The sequence below is a fragment of the Ictidomys tridecemlineatus genome, chromosome 6 (assembly GCF_052094955.1).
Source record: "Ictidomys tridecemlineatus isolate mIctTri1 chromosome 6, mIctTri1.hap1, whole genome shotgun sequence".
NCBI lineage: Eukaryota > Metazoa > Chordata > Mammalia > Rodentia > Sciuridae > Ictidomys > Ictidomys tridecemlineatus.
This window is the reverse complement of record NC_135482.1, coordinates 37,117,992-37,135,794: the sequence shown is the minus strand read 5'-3', so window position 1 is coordinate 37,135,794 and position 17,803 is coordinate 37,117,992. Positions and strand designations below refer to the sequence as shown.

Genomic DNA, 17,803 nt, shown 5'->3' with positions numbered 1-17,803 from the left:
TCAGAGGAGTTTGAAATTGGCCATTGTGGGAGTATTTTCACCATAGAAATCAGTCAAATGCTGCAAATCAAATCAAGCCTCCCCCCACTTTCTTCAGAGCACCAGTTTATCAGAACACTACTAAATAGCAGTCATATGGAAAAGATGGCAGGGAAATATGACAGAAGGGACTTGTGTCCCCAGTGATCATGAAATGGCTCACCATACAATTTTTGGACAGTCTATATTTAAATGCAAGAAAAAAAATGACCTTCAATCTTGTTCAGGCATTATAATTGTTTTCTTTCTACCTCTTAAAATCAAACCTAACCTAACTACTATTCATTTTGAATACGGGGTCTAATTTCACTCTACCTGATAATAGTTTTGGGGTCATTAGGACACTAAGAAAGAAAATTTGATTAGTTAAGCTTGGGTCAGGCACCTCTATCTTGGAATAATCTGTGGCAGCAAGAATTCCATGGTACAAACCTGATTATTTAAACCATTTCTCTTAACAAGGATTAGTGGTTTACATCTGAAAAAGCAGAAGTGAGTTGAGCAGGCACCCCAAGCTAGTTCCCTATTATACAAGTCATTCCATTAGTATCTATTCCTTTTAAGCCTAATTGTCTGAACTATTTTCCAGAAACATTTTATAAATCATTGTTTATATCTATTTTTCCTATACTTGCTAGATACAGATTTTCTCTTCTGCACTGAGCACAGAAGATTACACTATACTCTTAGCCACCAACCACTCTACCATGCCACTCTGAGTTAAGTATCTTGTCTATTCCAATACCATCTCTCCATTTATTCTTTTTGCTCTTGCAAACAATCCTGACCAATAATGCCTGACAAAAATTCTCCAAATTATGGTTCTATGACTCCTAAAAGGAACCACAAAGAGTATCACAGGAAACCTTCAAGTACCTATATTATCGCAATTCTAGGCACCTTGAAAGAAACAGAATAATGTTCTTTAGGTCATAAGAAACTTGTAGAAGTCCTGTGACTTTACAAAAGGCCTCCTAAACAGCACTGCACCCAGGGAAGATTGACCAACACAATATAGCTAGAGGCAGATCTTGACTTCAGAGGAATTGAAGAAACTGGAAGGCTGTTGCCACTGTAATAAATGGAAACACACATTTCCAGTCCACTTTGCCATAATAACCATTTATACTGCTGAGTCTGTTAGGGCACTCAAATTCAAGGGCATAACCTTAGCTCTGAAATGTACCCACCTAAAATTCATCTACCAAAAATATATGTGTGTGTACATTTCATGGGGTGATTTACATTCCTAACTAGATTATGCAATTATGGAGAATCTGGAGAGAAAAGATAAATGGGACAAGATGCGTGAACTATTAGACAAACCAGAAAAGTAAAGGAATTACTACAAAATATATTAAAATGCTACAGGGAAGCAGTGCATTTCTCATGATGGTTGACTCTCCAGTATCTATTCCATGCCTCATGAATAGCTATTCATGAGAATCCCGTTCCCCTCACTCACTGGCCATTGGTTTTAAAATGGACATATGCTTTATCAATCTTGGTCTGTGAGATACAAAAGGGAGTAAGTAGAAAGTTTTCTTAGAAAGTTTTCTCCTAAAAAAAAAGACACAAGAAAGAGATGTTCCCCTACTTCCTCGGGGCTTGAGGGTCAACACCTCCTTGGTGAGCTAAATGTAAGACAGTGGGCAACATTTTAGCAGATGACAAAGGAAGCCTAGAAAAAAGAAAAAGAAGTCTGGGGGTGCAGGTCAGTGGTGCAGCACTTGCCTAACAAGCGAGAGTCCCTGGGTCCATTCCCACAGCCACAAAGAGAAAGAAAGAAAGAAAGAGAGAGAGATCTGAGTAGGAGACTTAAGTGCCACAGGAGAAAGCTGCATTGTTCTCATAGTCAGGAGCTAAGCCTCTTAAAGAAACCAGTTGCTCTGTAGGATTACTAATTGCAGAAATTTTATCTTTATCTCTACTTTCTACTATGTTATGAGGCTAGGACACTTGGGCAGCCCAACTAACAGTATTAAGAAAAAGTTCAAGAGTGAGAATTCCAGTTCTTTGTCTGTTTACAAAGAATGAGTTTGGGTATTTGATACAGAGAACAACAAAATGATTCTCAGGAAAAATTGGGAGAGGCACAAAACCACTCAAGGATCCCTTCCCCAAATCCTGTATCCCTCAAACCATTCATACAGGAGCCTGCTTTTTAAGTTGTATCTTAAGATCCTACATTACCCTATATCCTGCTTTAGAATGAAGTCTGAATTCTGTCTCTCAAGGGACCTATTCTGCTCTTCACTGGTCATGGAAGGTTCATAATCCTCACTGTGATCATTAGGTGATTAAAAAAAAGAAAAATGGGAAGAAATAATAGAGTTACCAACACTCAGATCCCTGTTCCAGACCAAATGAACCTAACACAAAGCCAAACCTGAGAACTACCACCTCACTGTATTGGATGATAAACATCAAGAATTGCTGAGGAAAGCCTATAGCTAAGAATAAAACTTTACCTCACGTTTCATGTTAAAAGAATTTACAGATGTAGGGGGCAGACCCCTTCACACAGGGATTGAAGACAGTCAATATTTCAGTAGACCCATTCCTTCTGATGAAAAAGGTAATCTTGGGAAAAATGGTTACTGCTTGGGGGAATGCATTTTGTAGAATGGCAACTATCCTTCTCATTGTCCCTCACTGTTTGGAGGAATCTGATCTGTGTTCTCCATACCATAACATTAAAACATTATCTCCCACCCCCACCAAATTGAGGACTGGAGATTGGTTCTGGTTTGAAAGGTACAAAATTACCAAACTGACATAGCACTTCATTCTTGGGAAAGTGGAGGGAGGAGCAGGAGAGAGGTACTAAAGTTGAGAGTAAGTGCTAGAAGGCAGGATGCATTGCTACTCTTTGGAGTAGCAAGAACACAAGTGTTTCTCATAGTTCTGATAGACTCCACAGGTGGCTGGACTTCAGCCACCTTGCTTTTCTGTTAAGTGGTGTACTGAGAAAAAGAGTGTTGCACCTGAGTAGGCCCTCCACTGGGAGCCTGCGTGGGGTGGCCTGTAGAGCCCACTGAAGAACAGCAGATGTATCTCAGGAGAGACCATGATCAGACTCTTTCCACATAGACTCAACTACAGGACAGTCAGCATTGGCCAGGTATGCAGCCACACCTACCAAAAGAAGAGGTGAGTGAAAGGCAACCTCTGCCATCTGGAAAGAGGAGTCAATATGGGCCTCAGTTCCTCCATCAGAGGGAAGCATAGGAAAGGGGGCTGGTCTGTGAGAACAGACCAGACAGATCTCCAAGGATGGAAGAATTTCAGAATTTAGGATTACGAGGCTAACCTTTGGGGTAGCAAGAATACAAGTGTTTCTCACAATTCTGATAGACTCCAAAGGTGGTTGGACTTCAGCCACCTTGCTTTCCTTTGAACAGAAAATGATCTTTAAACGTTTAAGGATGAACACTGTGAAGGCTGGGATGTAGCTCAGTGGTAAAGCACTTGCCAAGCGTGTGTGAGGCCCTGGGTTTGATCCCCATCACCTAAATAAATAAATAAATAAAATCGAACACTACTTAGCCTTACAATTTCAGTGACAATGTTTTAATAAACTGAAAGGGACTCAAGTTATGGAATTGGACTTAGATGACATTAGGGAGCTTACAACCCAGCAGGCAAAGAGAGTCTTGATAGAAAACAGATTGTAGCGAAATTATGGGAAAAATTAAACACTTTCATGTTTATACCCTATTACAGGCAAATATTCTCACTAAACTGGTTATACATGTTAACATTTGCACTTTATGAGTGTGATTTGAAACCTTACCTCTCCTAACACATTTGTTTTCAAGGAAGTTTTCATGGAGACAAAGGTGGAGCAGAAAGAGTATGAAGTGGCTGCAGTGTTTGAAGATAATACTTACTCTTCATCAAGAGCCAGACATGCCCTAGGATAACAAGTAAGTAAATAATTCAAAACAGGGGCCTTATGTTACCAGACCAAGTCTCAACCAACCAAATCAGACCATTAGAAATCATGTTCTTCCCATGAGATTATTCTAGTTGTCACAGAAGTTGTTAAGTTTGTGATGTAGGTTTGAACTTGATGACTGTCCTCGTAATTGTGTAAGTTAAATGCAAGTTCAAATATAACCAAATAAGCCAGGGATGGTGGTGCATGCCTGTGATCACAACAACTTGGGAGACTGAGGTAGGTAGTTTGAGGCCAGCTTCTGCAACTTAGGGAGAGGCTAAGCAACTTAGTGAGACCATGTCTAAACAAAAAAGGGTTGGGAATGTAGCTTAGTGGTAAAATGCCCCTGGGATCAATCCCCAGTACCAATATATATGTATATATTGTTACATATCAAAATAAAAAATTTTATGTGGACTGAGAACCAGAGACTGTGGTGATAGTAGAGAGTCAAACCATAGCTTTTCTGTAAACAGAAAATGATTCCAGGAGAAGTTCCAGGATTTATTGAACCTAGGTATGATACCCAACAATTCAACACTGAAAGATGGATCATAAATAGCTATGTAGTCATCCCACTTTCTTTACCAATACTGATTACAACTAAAACAGTACAAAAACTAACTCAGATCTAAGACTCAAAACCAAAGTGATTTTGCATGTCTATAGCTTGCTACACAACCAACCACCTGTCCCAGAGGTGTCTGTTCCCAGACCTGGGAGGATTCCAAGAGCAGACTGGCTTCCAGCCAGTTGTACAGGTTTCTGTACTTGAGATCTGAGGTGTTTTAAAAGACTCCCTCTTTCCTATCTCTGGGCTGAACATTCTTTCCTGTGGGTCTGAAAAGCAGTGTCTGAAATTCTCAGCATTCCTGTCGTTCCCTAGGGCCTGAGGCAGTGCTCTAAACATTTTTGCCCACAGGCACCTGAAGAATTGGGCCAATAGCTCTTCAGTGGGAAGCCAGCTGGAAGTTAAGTGCAAAGGCTAAAGGGAACACAAAGGAGGGTGGAGAATGCTTGCAGGAGAGGGAGCTTGGTCTAGTAAGCAGTTTGCCAATTTGCACAAAAGGTTCTACCACCCAGCTCAGTGGTGACTCACCCAGGAATGGAATGAGGGTGGGGGAGGGGAGGGCGGGACCGAATGAGGGTGGATGGGAAGGAACAAGGGGCCCTAGCACAAATCCTAAACAGAATTTTAGCCATAATAATTTGCCAGATTCCCACATGACAATGTTTTCACTGAATCTCTAAAGCCCTTTCTAGAAAGACCAGTAACTAGAACTTTGGAGTTGCTGAGATAAGCTATACTGGTAAGAATCTCGGCCCTTCTTTCTCTTTTTCTCCCTCCTTCTCCTTCCTATACACAATCTGGGTATTTGAGTAAACTGGAGAACTGGGTGCACCTGCAGTTTGTTCATTTTAAGCCACAGACAAACCACTAGAGGGCAATGTTACGACTGACCTAAACTCTTCTGATTTCTTCTGGCTTCTGAACTCAGGCAGCCAGTCCACACATCCTGTGACAGGAAGTTTCAGAACTCTTCCTCAATTCCCATTGTAAACAAACAGCCATAGGGTGGATATATCCAGATGTTCGAGTCACAGAAACACACAACATGAGCTACACAAGTCAAAGTTACAAGTAAATCTGAATGACTTTACCTAATTTTGCAGCACAACTCAGAATTCAGAATTGAAATTTGTATTTCTCCCTGAATTTTGGAATATCTCATAAATGTTCTCCCTAAAAGCAAAAGGAACCTCTCAAAGAAATGAAGAGAGAAATAATCCAACGCAGCCTATTTGATTAAGATTCTGTTTTGTTTCCATATTCAAGTTATAAGTGTTTGATTTGGTCCAAACAGTTCATGCACACAAATGTGGGCACCAAGAGCCACGCACGTGCTTTTCTGCACTTTAGGCTTGGCAAAAAAAAAAAAAAACTGAGATCCAGCAAATCTGATCCTAGTTATTGTAGAAGCCTTGGGCTTTGGGGGCAGAATTTCCCTTTCTTTGAGTTCAAACTAGGGCCCCAAGGCACATACCTTGCATCTTGTACAGGGGCGAACTATCAACTAACTTCTCTGAGGTTAGTATTTCAATAAGTTATGCAAACTAGCCTACTGACTAAAGACCTAGCTAGAACTGTAAATCAGGAAGTATTAAAATATCAGGTAAAAGATAGTAGCTTTTCATGGTCAGGGAATTCTCTCCCAGCACTTGTGTTGTACTTCTTTAAACAACTGATATTTGCTGATGTCAAGCATATCCTTGGTTTATCAGCAGAGGCAGATAAGGTAAGGGAAATATTTGTAGACAGAGGGATTTCTGGAATTTTTCTACAATGCCGAAATACTATCCAGAGTTCAAGTGGGCCACATTCAGACAATAGCTATGTTATTTTGTCTAGCTTTTGTATTTTCACAGCTATATAGCAACAGTGACACTCTTTACACAAGGCCAATACTATTTACCTAAGACTTTCTTCTCTTTTCCTGTCTTCTCCCAAAGAGTCACAAGCATGTGCTACATTTTTCAAAGGAAAAATATAATAGGGTAAATGCTTTTTTTAAAAAAAAATATATTCTTAGTTGTATTTGGACACAATATCTTTATTTATTTTTATATGGTGCTGAGGATGGAACCCAGTGCCCCACATGTGCAAGGCGGGCACTCTACAACTGAGCTACAGTCCCAGCCTGAGAAAATGCTTATTGAAACTAAGCAGGTGGAGAATGTAACACAACAGATTCACATTGTTGGGGGAAAAGTGGAGCAAAAAAACAGTCCTGAGGTTTAAGGATTACAATTTAGCAGCAGAGTCCAGGGTTGAGCCAACACTGTCACAGCAGGCCAAGTGATGTAAAAGTACAGAACAAAGGGTGGAAGTATGGCACAGAGGGCCTCCAGCGAAGAGAAGAAAATATTAATAGAGAAGATGACTCCTGACCTAGCAAAACCTGACTGGGTGGAATGTTGACTAAGGGTGGAGCTGGACAGAGGAGTTTTTTTGCAGCAGGTACCTCTGGCCCTCACTGGCCTACTCAGCCTCAGGGACAGGGGCGGTATCAGGAGGCATGTTAGCCTTTTCTCTTAGAGGCATTTTGTTTACAGGACTGTGCCCCAGGAAATCTGGGAGCAAGAACTTCATCTCTTCCAGATCACCTTTACAAAACCAAGGTTTGGCACACTGAGACAAATAAAGAGAGCTAGGAAATAAAGAGTAAACAGTAGATGAGATGGCAGTTGTAACTTGGCTAAATAGTTTCAGTACATGACAACTTGGCTTCAATCTGTATTATTCTGAATGTATAATTGATGTAGACCATCTGTTTCCAGTAAAGGATCTTTTGTTTTGCTTTTTTCTTCTCTACTTTCACCCAGAATGAATGGTTTTCTTATTAGGCAATGTTCACATGCCCTCAGAAAATGTGTTTGGAATAGGAAGACTCCTGAGAATCACAGAATAAGATGCCAGCAGAGTTGAGTATGTTCTTCCCCATTTTGAGCTAGTTAAATGAGAACCCGTGCCGATCACCATGCAGGGAACTTCTCAGGTACAACTATTAAAGCCATGGAACCATCAACTTAGGGTGGTATTAAAATCCTATGGCACTCTGGTGACAGTACTGTGGATTGGCAGCCAGAGCATCTTTTCCCACTCCAGTCACTATATTTCTTGGATTTATCAAGCAAGGCAACTAGGAATGCTCTGGGTTTTCTCACCCACCCTACAGATACTAATAAGCACTTTCTCAATGTCTTGGGCACTGAAGTACAAGATTAAGATCTAGTATTGTCCTAGCCGGGCACAGTGGCACATGTCTAAAATTCCAGTGGCTCCGGAGGATGAAGCAGGAGGATTATGTGTTCAAAGTTAGCCTCAGCAACTTAGCGAGGCCCTAAGCAACTTAGTGAGGCCTTGTCCCTAAATGAAAAAAAAAAAAAAAAAGAAAACCTTTAGAAAAGGTTGGGGATGTGGCTCAGTGGTTAAGAACCCCTGGGTTCAATCCCTAGTACCAAAAAATAAATAAATAAATAAAAAATAAAAAAGGAGGAGGAAAAAAAAAAGATCTAGCATACTCCTTGCCTTTAAAAGTTGAGTCATGAAGGAAACCAACCAGTAAAAAGACAACTATAACTTCAGACCTACTAGAGTGGTTATCATCTAAAAGTAAAAGAAGGGAAGGAAGGAGAGAAGAGAGTAGAGAGTGAAAAGAAGGAGAGAGAATAAAGAAAGGGAGGGATAGAGGAAGAAAAGTGTTGGTGAGGATGGGAAACAATTAGGACCTTCATAAATTGTTGGTAGGAATGCTACTGTAGCACAGTCTGGCAGTTCTTCAAAAATAGTTACCATGGGCTGGGCAAAGTGGCACACATCTGTAATCCCAACAGCCCAGGAGGCTGAGGCAGGAGGATCTTGAGTTCAAAGCCAGCCTCAGCAACAGGGAGGCACTAAGCAACTCAGTGAGGCCCTGTCTCTAAATAGAATACAAAATAGGGCTGAGGATGTGGCTCAGTGGTCGAGTGCCCCTAAGTTCATTCCCCAGTACCCACTCCCCAAATAGTTTCCATATAACCCAGCAATTCCACTTTGAGGTGTATTACTTAAGTGAATTGAAAATGTGATCACAGAACAACTTGTGCACAAATGTTCACAAAGGCATTATATTTATAAAAGCACAAAGATGGAAACAATCCAAATGTCCATCACCTAATAAAGGATAAACAAAATGTGGTATATACATACAATGCCATACTATTCAGCCTAAAATAGAATGAATGAAGTACTGGTACATGTTACAACATGAACAAAGCTTAAAAATATTCTGCTTAGTTAGTGAAAGGAGTCAGAAAGACAAATACTAAATACTATATGATTCTGTTCATGTGAAATATCTAGATGAGGAACGTCCATATAGATAGAAAACAGACTGATAGTTTTCAGGGAATTTGGGGGAAAGGTAAAGGGAAATGGCTATCCATATATGTGTGTTTCTCTTTTGGCTTGATGAAAACGTTCTGAAATGTGGCTGGAGATACTACCTTTTGAATATACTAAAATCATCTAAATTGTGCATTTTAAAAAGGTGACTTTTATGGGATGTTGAACTACATCTCAATAAACAAGCTAATTATAAGACAATGTGATGAGTGCCAGGTTACCCATTTGGGGTGATATAGAGAAGGGGTTCAGAAATCATTCTTCAAAGAACTAACTTTTAAGTAGAAAGTAAGAGTAACAAAGGAAGGATGGGTCAATACTACAGGAACAGCAGAAGATTACCCCATGCTGAGAGGAGAGCCAGTGGTACTCCTGGGGCAAGTAACTCCAGTGAGTAGCTCCACTGGGCAAAAACAGTGTTTGCAGTGAGCAGAAGGCAGAGGGAGGCCAGGGAGAGAAGGAGCCAATAAGTCATGACAGAGTTTGGACTATCCTAACAATATCAGGAAACCCTTGAGTTAATGGATGGGAATGACAAGATATGATTTCTTCAGAAAGAAAGAAATGTTCTAAATGCAGTGTGGAAAATGGATTGGAGGTGGAGCAAGAACAGAGGCTGGATTAGTGAGGACATTATTGCACCAATACAGTCAGAACTGACCAAATAGGGAAAACTGGAAGGTTGGGCAAGTGCTTTCAAGCTCCCTGTAATGCTCTGCCAACCATAACAGCACGAAGCTCTAACAAGAAGCAAGATGTGGTTTCAACAGGAGCTGATGCTGCTGAGGCTGCAGGCACGCCTCCCTGCAGGCCCCATTCCTGCCTTTAATCCAAACTTTATGTATAGTTCCCTCTAGATTCTAGAGGCAAGTTCCCTTTCCAGACAACTGTGATCATAAAGACCCTTATCATTTGCTGCAGGAAGATAGTCTACTATAGAGTAGAATGGACTTGAGAATCAGGTGCTTGAATTCAAATTCCTACCTTGCCACTTCTAAGCTTGGACTGTTAACCACTTAATCTTTGATCTCAGTTTCCTCAAATAAGAAATGAAGAAGACAATATGTATATCTGTTTTGAGCTGAGGATTGTATGTGATTACATGTGTAAAAAGCCTTGTACTAGGCCTACCATGTGGTAGGTGCTTAATACATTTTGTTTCTTTCCAACTCAAGTCCTCTGGGGTTTTAACTCATAGTTCAATGAAAGTATGACACCAGAGAGTGAGTAAATATGCATCAGGCTGGTGATCTCAATATCAAGAGGAGGAAAGACCATTTCACTATCATCCTAAAAATAGGTGTTTGCCACTGAAAACATGTTACTTGCATCTATGTTTCTGAAATACCATTTTGAATTCAAATGTATTTAAATTAATGCCCCTTAAAAAAAAAAAAAAAGAAAAAGAAGAAGATCTAAGAGCTTCTCAGACAAGTCATCAAACCTAGCTTGTTTACTGTCAAGCAGGGAGGCCAAAGTTCCAGGTAAAGGCCCTCCTTTCTAGAAACCAGCATAACTCCAAGGCAGCAGACCATATAAACAGCTGGAAGCACTGAGCAAATGGAATGTTGTCTGGAATGATAATGTAGAAAGAGAAAAACAATTCACCTAAACACAGCAGGCCCTTTAATTTAAAGGAATGCATTTTAAAAGCTAAGCAGAGCTTTCTAGGCACAACTGTTTTGTTGAGTTTTCTTATACAGAAAGGAATATATTTAAAAGCCAGGCAAGGACAGAAAGTCAAAATGTGTTTTAAATCTTTGCTATTAGCACTAAAATTCATGCCTTTAACTCTCCTAACAAGGCTGCAGTTCCTAGGATAGATTATTCTAGAAGTAAATAATTCCTTGGACCTTTGAACAGATCTCTCACACACATTTTCTCTCTCTCTCTCTCTCATATATATATATATTTTCATTCCATGTATTTGAATGTGTTTCCTTTCCTCTTTACCTCACACTATGAAGTAACATTTGTCCAAAGACATGACACCATTGTTGTTTCTTAGCTAATCATTGCAATGGATTTCAGGAAGCACAAGGTGGCAGAAGAACACTAAAAATGTAACTGGAAACAAACCCAGGGCAGCATGAGCATCATGGAAACCTCAACGAGATCTATTTTTTTTTTTTAACAATAAAAGAGGTCTTTTCCATTATAATAATAAACATGCTTAACAAAGTTTGGAAAATATGACAGGAAGATACAGGAACGAGAATTGTTATAACCCAGAAAAATAGACAACTTTTTAATTCTTCTTCCTATTATGATTATTAGTTGTGATTATAACAAACATGCAACTTTTATCTTCCCTTTTAAACTTTTAACAATGAAGTACTTTTCAACCTTACTTGTTCAAACATATATTTTTTTCCACAAAAGATTTCAAGCATCTTCAGTGTGTCTATATTTTTTATAAACCCTTTTAAAAAGATTACTGGTTAGAATGAGGCTTATTTTATCTAGCCACTTTTCTATTAGCAATGATTGTCAGACATCATGGTATCACCTGAGCCAGTAAGTTTATATTTTTAAAATTTGGTTTTAAAACAACAAAAGCCAGTTGTCTGAATCAAAACTAAACAAAATGAAATGGCAACTTCTTTTATTCCAAAACAGAATGAAATAATTGTATCCCTTTGTTTGAACCACATTCACGCAGACCTTATTAACATCAATAAAAAAGTACAGAATATATTACATTTGAGCTGTCCTGTAAGCACTTTGATCTTCATTTTCTCATTTTTCAAACCTCTGTCTACACTGTGTATATGTGCGTATAATCATTTAACATGCAGAAAATATTATATAAAATAATATTAAAATCACCCTTTTGGAAGATTGCCACTAATTAACTAAATTTACTCCTAAAAAATTAACCAAAAACCAAATTCACTTGTTGCTTTGGAATCATTAACCTGCACACTGTAAAAACTGTATGAAATCAATCATCTGCTTTAGACAGCTTAAAAAAACATTATTATTCCCCTCTACTAGGGCTTAGGCAAGTGAAGACTTCACTAATATGACTGAGTGAGAAACTCAGACCCCTGTATCAAGTACTGGAAAAATTCCATATCATATCTTCATATTTTGCAGCCTTAATTCACACCTTTAATCTACTAAAAGTAGTGTAGGGACTCTTCCTCCTTTTAAATGAAAACAGAATTTCCTCTATTAAATGAACAAAACCCTGACTTCAAATTCCATATTATATCTTCATATTTTGCAGCCTTAAGTCACACCTTTAATCTACTGAAAGTAGTGTAGGAACTCTTCCTTCTTTTAAATGAAAACAGAATGTTCTCTACTAAATGAACAAAACCCTGCTTCTGGGAAAGGAAATTCAATTGTCAGGAACAAATGTTACTATATTTCAGAGACTTCTGAATGGTTAATATTGACTCTCTCCTTTGTAAGAACTTACCAGGCAATCACAGGGAATTCCCTCCAAGAACAATGCCACTCATGATTCCCCAATCAGAACTCTGAAATAAAGGGAGCTCACTCTTAGGGCTTCACTTGTTTCTTCCTGGCTTCCTCCTTCCCCAGTAGCTTTGAAAATGTTTCCTATCTTATTATTCAAAGGCTCTCAGCCAGTTCAGAAAGGGGATTTCCTGAACTCTGTTCACCCAGGTTAAATCTTAGTAGTCCAACACACAGCATGTTACAAGTAATTGAAGAGGAGAGAAAGTCAGTTTAATGAAAATCATTAGCGTGACATTACTGTACTTTCTCAACATTTCTTCTCCTTAGGACTGCATAAGAAATTCAAGACTAAGTCTCAAAAATTTGACTATAAACTCAGCATCGGAACCTTCTTTTGTTTCCCTAGCTGATAGGGTTTCCCAGAAATTAGGCTTATCCATTTCCACAGCCCTGGAAAAGATTTAAAAACATGAACTATATTAAGTAACATGCCTTGTCTGTGGAACATCCACATTTTAAAAGCCTGGAGATCCTGGCTTGGGAAAACTGGAAAAATAAACACCAATTATGATGACTGGAGAAATTAATTTAAATGCCTTTGCTGAATCTTGTCCTCCAAACTTCAAATAAAAATAATTTAAGTTTTGACCCTCAGAACTATCCCTTAGATAAAAACGACTTACAATAGTTTTCCCTGTTTTTTGTTTGTTTTTCCCCTAGTTCTATTCTTTCCCACACAGATTAAACCAAAATAAGATTAGCCAAACCTAATTTGATTCTAATCCAAGCCACACACCCTATGTATTCTATTCCAAATCAAGTTTAATTTACTGACTTCCTTGGGTCCCAACTGAATGACCTACTGGAATCCATGAAAGAGGTCATAGAATAAGATTGCAGGCCAAAAAAAGAATGTGAAAAATACAAGCAAGCATGGAAATAACTGGCCCAAAAGACATAACTTGGGTAAGATGTTTGTTGTAGAATCCAAATGTAAAACATCAAGTCTTCCAACAGGAAAAGCAGCCAACAAAGAAGCAGATGCATAGCATTTACTCATTCAACGATTATAGAGACCTCAAATCTTAACAGTAGTGATTTCAGGAGGGTATTTCCTTTTTAGTGCCCAGTTCAGCAATGAAGCCACTTTCCATCACCTCTAGCATTCTATCTGTATGTTGTAAAATCTGTGAACATAAACTTTACTTTTTAATCTTCTCTTACTTTTGGAGTAAGCTGGGTTAAAAACCTCTCTTTTGATTTTGGTAACCAAAAGCTTTGATTATTTTAATTCAAAGAATTAAAAACCTTCATCTGAAGATTGACTGCCGCTTGTAACAACATAATAGCTGTAATATGGTTTTACACTAGTGAAAAGTCACTAATATTATTATAGCTCATTACAAACTTCCACAATATTTTTCACCTTCAAAATCACTTACATGAAATAGTAGCACTATTAATATGGCCATTTTGTATATTTAGAAGTACAGGCACAAAAAGGGGAGATGACATGTCCTAGGTCATTTAGGAAGCTGAATTCAAATTGTAAGACTATCGAATCAGTGTTCCACATTTCCCCAATTTAAATTTAGCTTAAGTTTAAGCTTTTGTGCACTTTGCTAGGGATTAGGACTATCAGGCTACAAACATGGAGAAGTCCTCCTATGATTCAGAAGATTCCTAATCAGTCCTCAATCTTTCATTCTGCTTTAAAAACAACACTTGGCTGGGCACAGTGGTGCACACCTGTAATCCCAGATACTCAGGAGGTTGTCAGGATGATTATAAATTCAAGGCAAGCCTGAGCAGTTTGGCAAGACTCTCTCCAGATAAAATAAGGCTGGAGATGTAGCTCAGGAGTTCAGTGAGTACCTGTGGGTCAGTTCTTAGTATTACAAAAAAAATAAGAATAAAATACATATTAAAATCCCCTTTGGTTTAAAAACAAAGATTAAACATAATAACATCAGATTACAAATATATCAGATTTCCATAAACAGAACAAAATGTACATTGCTTAGAGCATGTCAGCAGGAAAACAAGAAATTTTAAAAAGCTATTTTCGTTCCCATTTCAGCATTATTTAGCAAGAGAGCTGAGAGTCCCTCAAATTCTGTGCCTCCATTTTACATACTAGTAATTGGGCATAAAAATTGTCTTTTAAACTTTATAAAGCAGTACAAAATTAATGGTCATAAAATATTTTATCTCATAACTGGTGCTATTAGTATAAAAATTTTAAAAAGGAAGAGATAATTTTGAAAAGGGAGTTTCATCTCATGCAATACCTTAATAGCATTTTGTTTTTAGTTTTCTTGTTTAGTATCTAGAATATTGAGTTCACATTCAGTAAATTCTTTAAATTCCTTTTACTGACATCATTCGGGACAATGAACCCAAAATTATGTAGGCATTTTACCTGTTACACAATAGACTGATTGATTTGCACAAGTTACAAAGTAACTTAGTAGCAGGATCAAAGGTCAAAATCTCTGATTAATATCCTAACCATGCCAGACTGATTAGGTCACACCTCTGTAACAAAACAGAACTGTGACAGCCTCTTTAATATCAATAGAATTCTCTAAGATGAGCCTTGTTTTCACCATGTTTCCTTTGGTTCTTTTTCTTCCTCTATTCATGTTTAATAAACAACAAAACAGATAAAAGGAAAGCAGTATGTAAAAATGCAAAAGCAAAGCACCTGGATAATCCTCAAGCCAGAAAAACCTAACTCTGCCTAAATTAGAGTTAACTAAATGGGTATCTTCTCTGTAGTTTAGAAAATGAATTTTTCTTCAATTACCATGAATCTCAGGATAGAGCTGCAAGGCACAAAATAAGTTCACAATAAAATTCTGTTTTCATGAATTTTTTTATAGCCAGTTACAAAATGAAGGTAAAAATGCATAAATTAGTTGACAAAAAAGAAAAGAAAAAATCCGCTTGTGGGAACCCCACCACTGAACAGTAAAATAATCATGAAAATCTTTCAGGAAAGGTAGTCTAGTCACTGCAAGGAATTTATAAATTGACTGGAGGTCTACTAAAAAATATTTGTCCTTTCAGACGAGGAGGAAATGTATGGAATGGATAGACAAAGCATATGTGGAAATAAAACCAGTAATTTTGTATTCGACAAGTGACATGTAATAGTCTAGGCATTGGGGTTGCGGGGAGTACAGGGGACTGAACTCAGGGGCACTCAACCACTGAGCCATATCCTCAATCCTTTTTTGTATTTTATTTAGAAGACAGGGCTTCACTGAGTTGCTTAGCATCTCACCATTCCTATGGCTGGCTTTGAACCTGAGCCAATGGGATTACAGGTGTGCACCACTGCACCCAGCTAGTCTAGGCATTTTAAAAAATATATTAATCTTTACAAATGATAGATCCTTAAGATGTTTCCCTGATCCTTTAGGAAATTAACCACTCCTTCCTGTTTATTCATATTATTCAAATTATGTATGTCTTTTCTTGTTTTTTTATTTTTTATTTTTTTGCAATGCTGGGGATTGAACCCAGGGCCTCACACATACTAGGAAAATTCTCTACCACTGAGCACCCCCAACCCCACGTTATGTCAATCATTTTATAATATTTAAGCTTTCTGAAGATAGAGACAAAATCTATATTAGTACAACCTTGGACATTTAACATAGTGTCCTGCCTCCAAACAACAGAGTTTAAATGAGTGATTTTCTAACTTTAGGTACATAAAAGTCACCAGATGTTGTTAAGAGAAAATCCTTAGGTCTCACACACCTCAGAAAATTTGGGTCAAATCAGTATCTGATTTGGAAATCAAGGTTAATTTAGATATTTAACAAATACTTATTAAGTAGCTTATGTGATAGGTATTATTAAACTCCTTCTTATAGATAAGGAAGTAGCACCATGGGTATATAAAGTAATTTGCTAAAACAAGAAAACTTAGAGTCAGGATCCTCATGAATAGTATCCAAGGGCTGGGGCTGTAGCTCAGTGGTGGAGCATGTGCCTTGCATATGGAGGCACTGGGTTCAATCCTCAGCACCACACAAAATAAATAAAGGTATTGTTTCTTTAAAAAAAAGAAAAAAAAGAATAGTATCCAAGGTTTGTTATTCATTCATTCTTGTATTCACTTATTCAAAACAGGTATCTGAATACTATGGGCTTTCTGAAGGTCAAGGCATTCATCCAGATGCAATGATACACACCTAAACCCAGTTACTCAGAAGGCTGAGGATCACAAGTTTTAGGCCAGCCTTAGCAACTTAGTGAGACTCCCTGGGTTCCATTCCCAGTACCAGTAAAAAAAAAAGAAAAAAGAAGAAAAGGAAGCCAAATGTATCTAGACACCAAATTTCAATTATTTCTAAACTTTTAGCTGACAGTCCTACAATGTTTGTCTCTACCAATGAAGTTCTGCAGTAGACATACAGAAGGTACAAATCAAGAAGCAAGAGCAAAGCGATATTCTAGTTTTATTTCTAGAGATTGCACTTCACTAAGGAATATTTTTTCCCTTTGGCCATTTTTCCCCCATTCTAAAAGGTGCCCTTTTAATGTCTTTCTTCTTATGTAATGGCTGAGTCAGCCATATTTTAACTATTCAGAAAACCTATCTATGTCTTTAAAATTTATTAACTTTGGTGATCCCTATCAGTTTAATTTGAAGTCCCAAATATTTTCAGTTGAAAAGATTCTATTGCCCACTTGAATTTTTCTGTGCAATCTCACTCACTGGAGTCAGGAGGGCAGGGGGTTATCTCTGATTTGAATTTTATTTCTTATTTTCCACAAAAGTCACAATTAACCATACTTCAGACAAAGAGAGAAAGTATTATCATCCTCTAGTACATTCATCAGACATGAAGTCTAAGAATGGATAAGAGTAAACATATTTGAAAATACAACACAATGAAATTAGCCTGGGGTGCATAATTTCACATTAGTACATATAATTGGACAAATTAACTATCCACACTCCAGTTGGATTCTTTTTCTAATGCACAAAGCAAGCATTACTTTCAAATTTGCATAATTCAAAAAGAAAAATGTTTTCTTCTGCTCTTTCAAGTGCCCCAACGATAGACATCATTCCTAACACCAATGCCTTAGTATGTATACACAAATCAGTAAAACTGCTTCTTGTTAACAGGAGATCAGTAGACATTCTATTGCTTTGATATGCTTCCTTGTTCTTTGCTATCAGGACATACTATTAATTAGATTCACTGGAAAAAAAAAAAAAAACCAAAAAAACAAGTTGTTAGTTGGTCTGTGGCCAACCCCATGTGAATTCAACCTGAAAAAAGGAAGCCTGTTTGTTTAGTTGCCCTGTTTGTTTAGCATCCATATAATTTTGTTTAATGATACTGCCCTGGAATATATTTGTTTAGTAGTTCAGGAGAAGACATTTCAGGTAAAGACCTGTTGAGCCTGGGGATCTGAGA

General features: G+C 37.9%; 1 long non-coding RNA gene across 1 annotated transcript in view; it reads right to left on the bottom strand.

Annotated features, from left to right (window-relative positions):
* Positions 1–15,214, bottom strand: part of LOC144378593 (uncharacterized) — a 36,882-nt gene extending 21,668 nt beyond the window's left edge. Inside the window, exon 1 of the long non-coding RNA XR_013440435.1 lies at positions 12,355–15,214. This is a non-coding gene — a long non-coding RNA (uncharacterized LOC144378593). The remainder of the gene's footprint in view (positions 1–12,354) is intronic.
* Between the last annotated feature and the right edge of the window lie 2,589 nt (positions 15,215–17,803).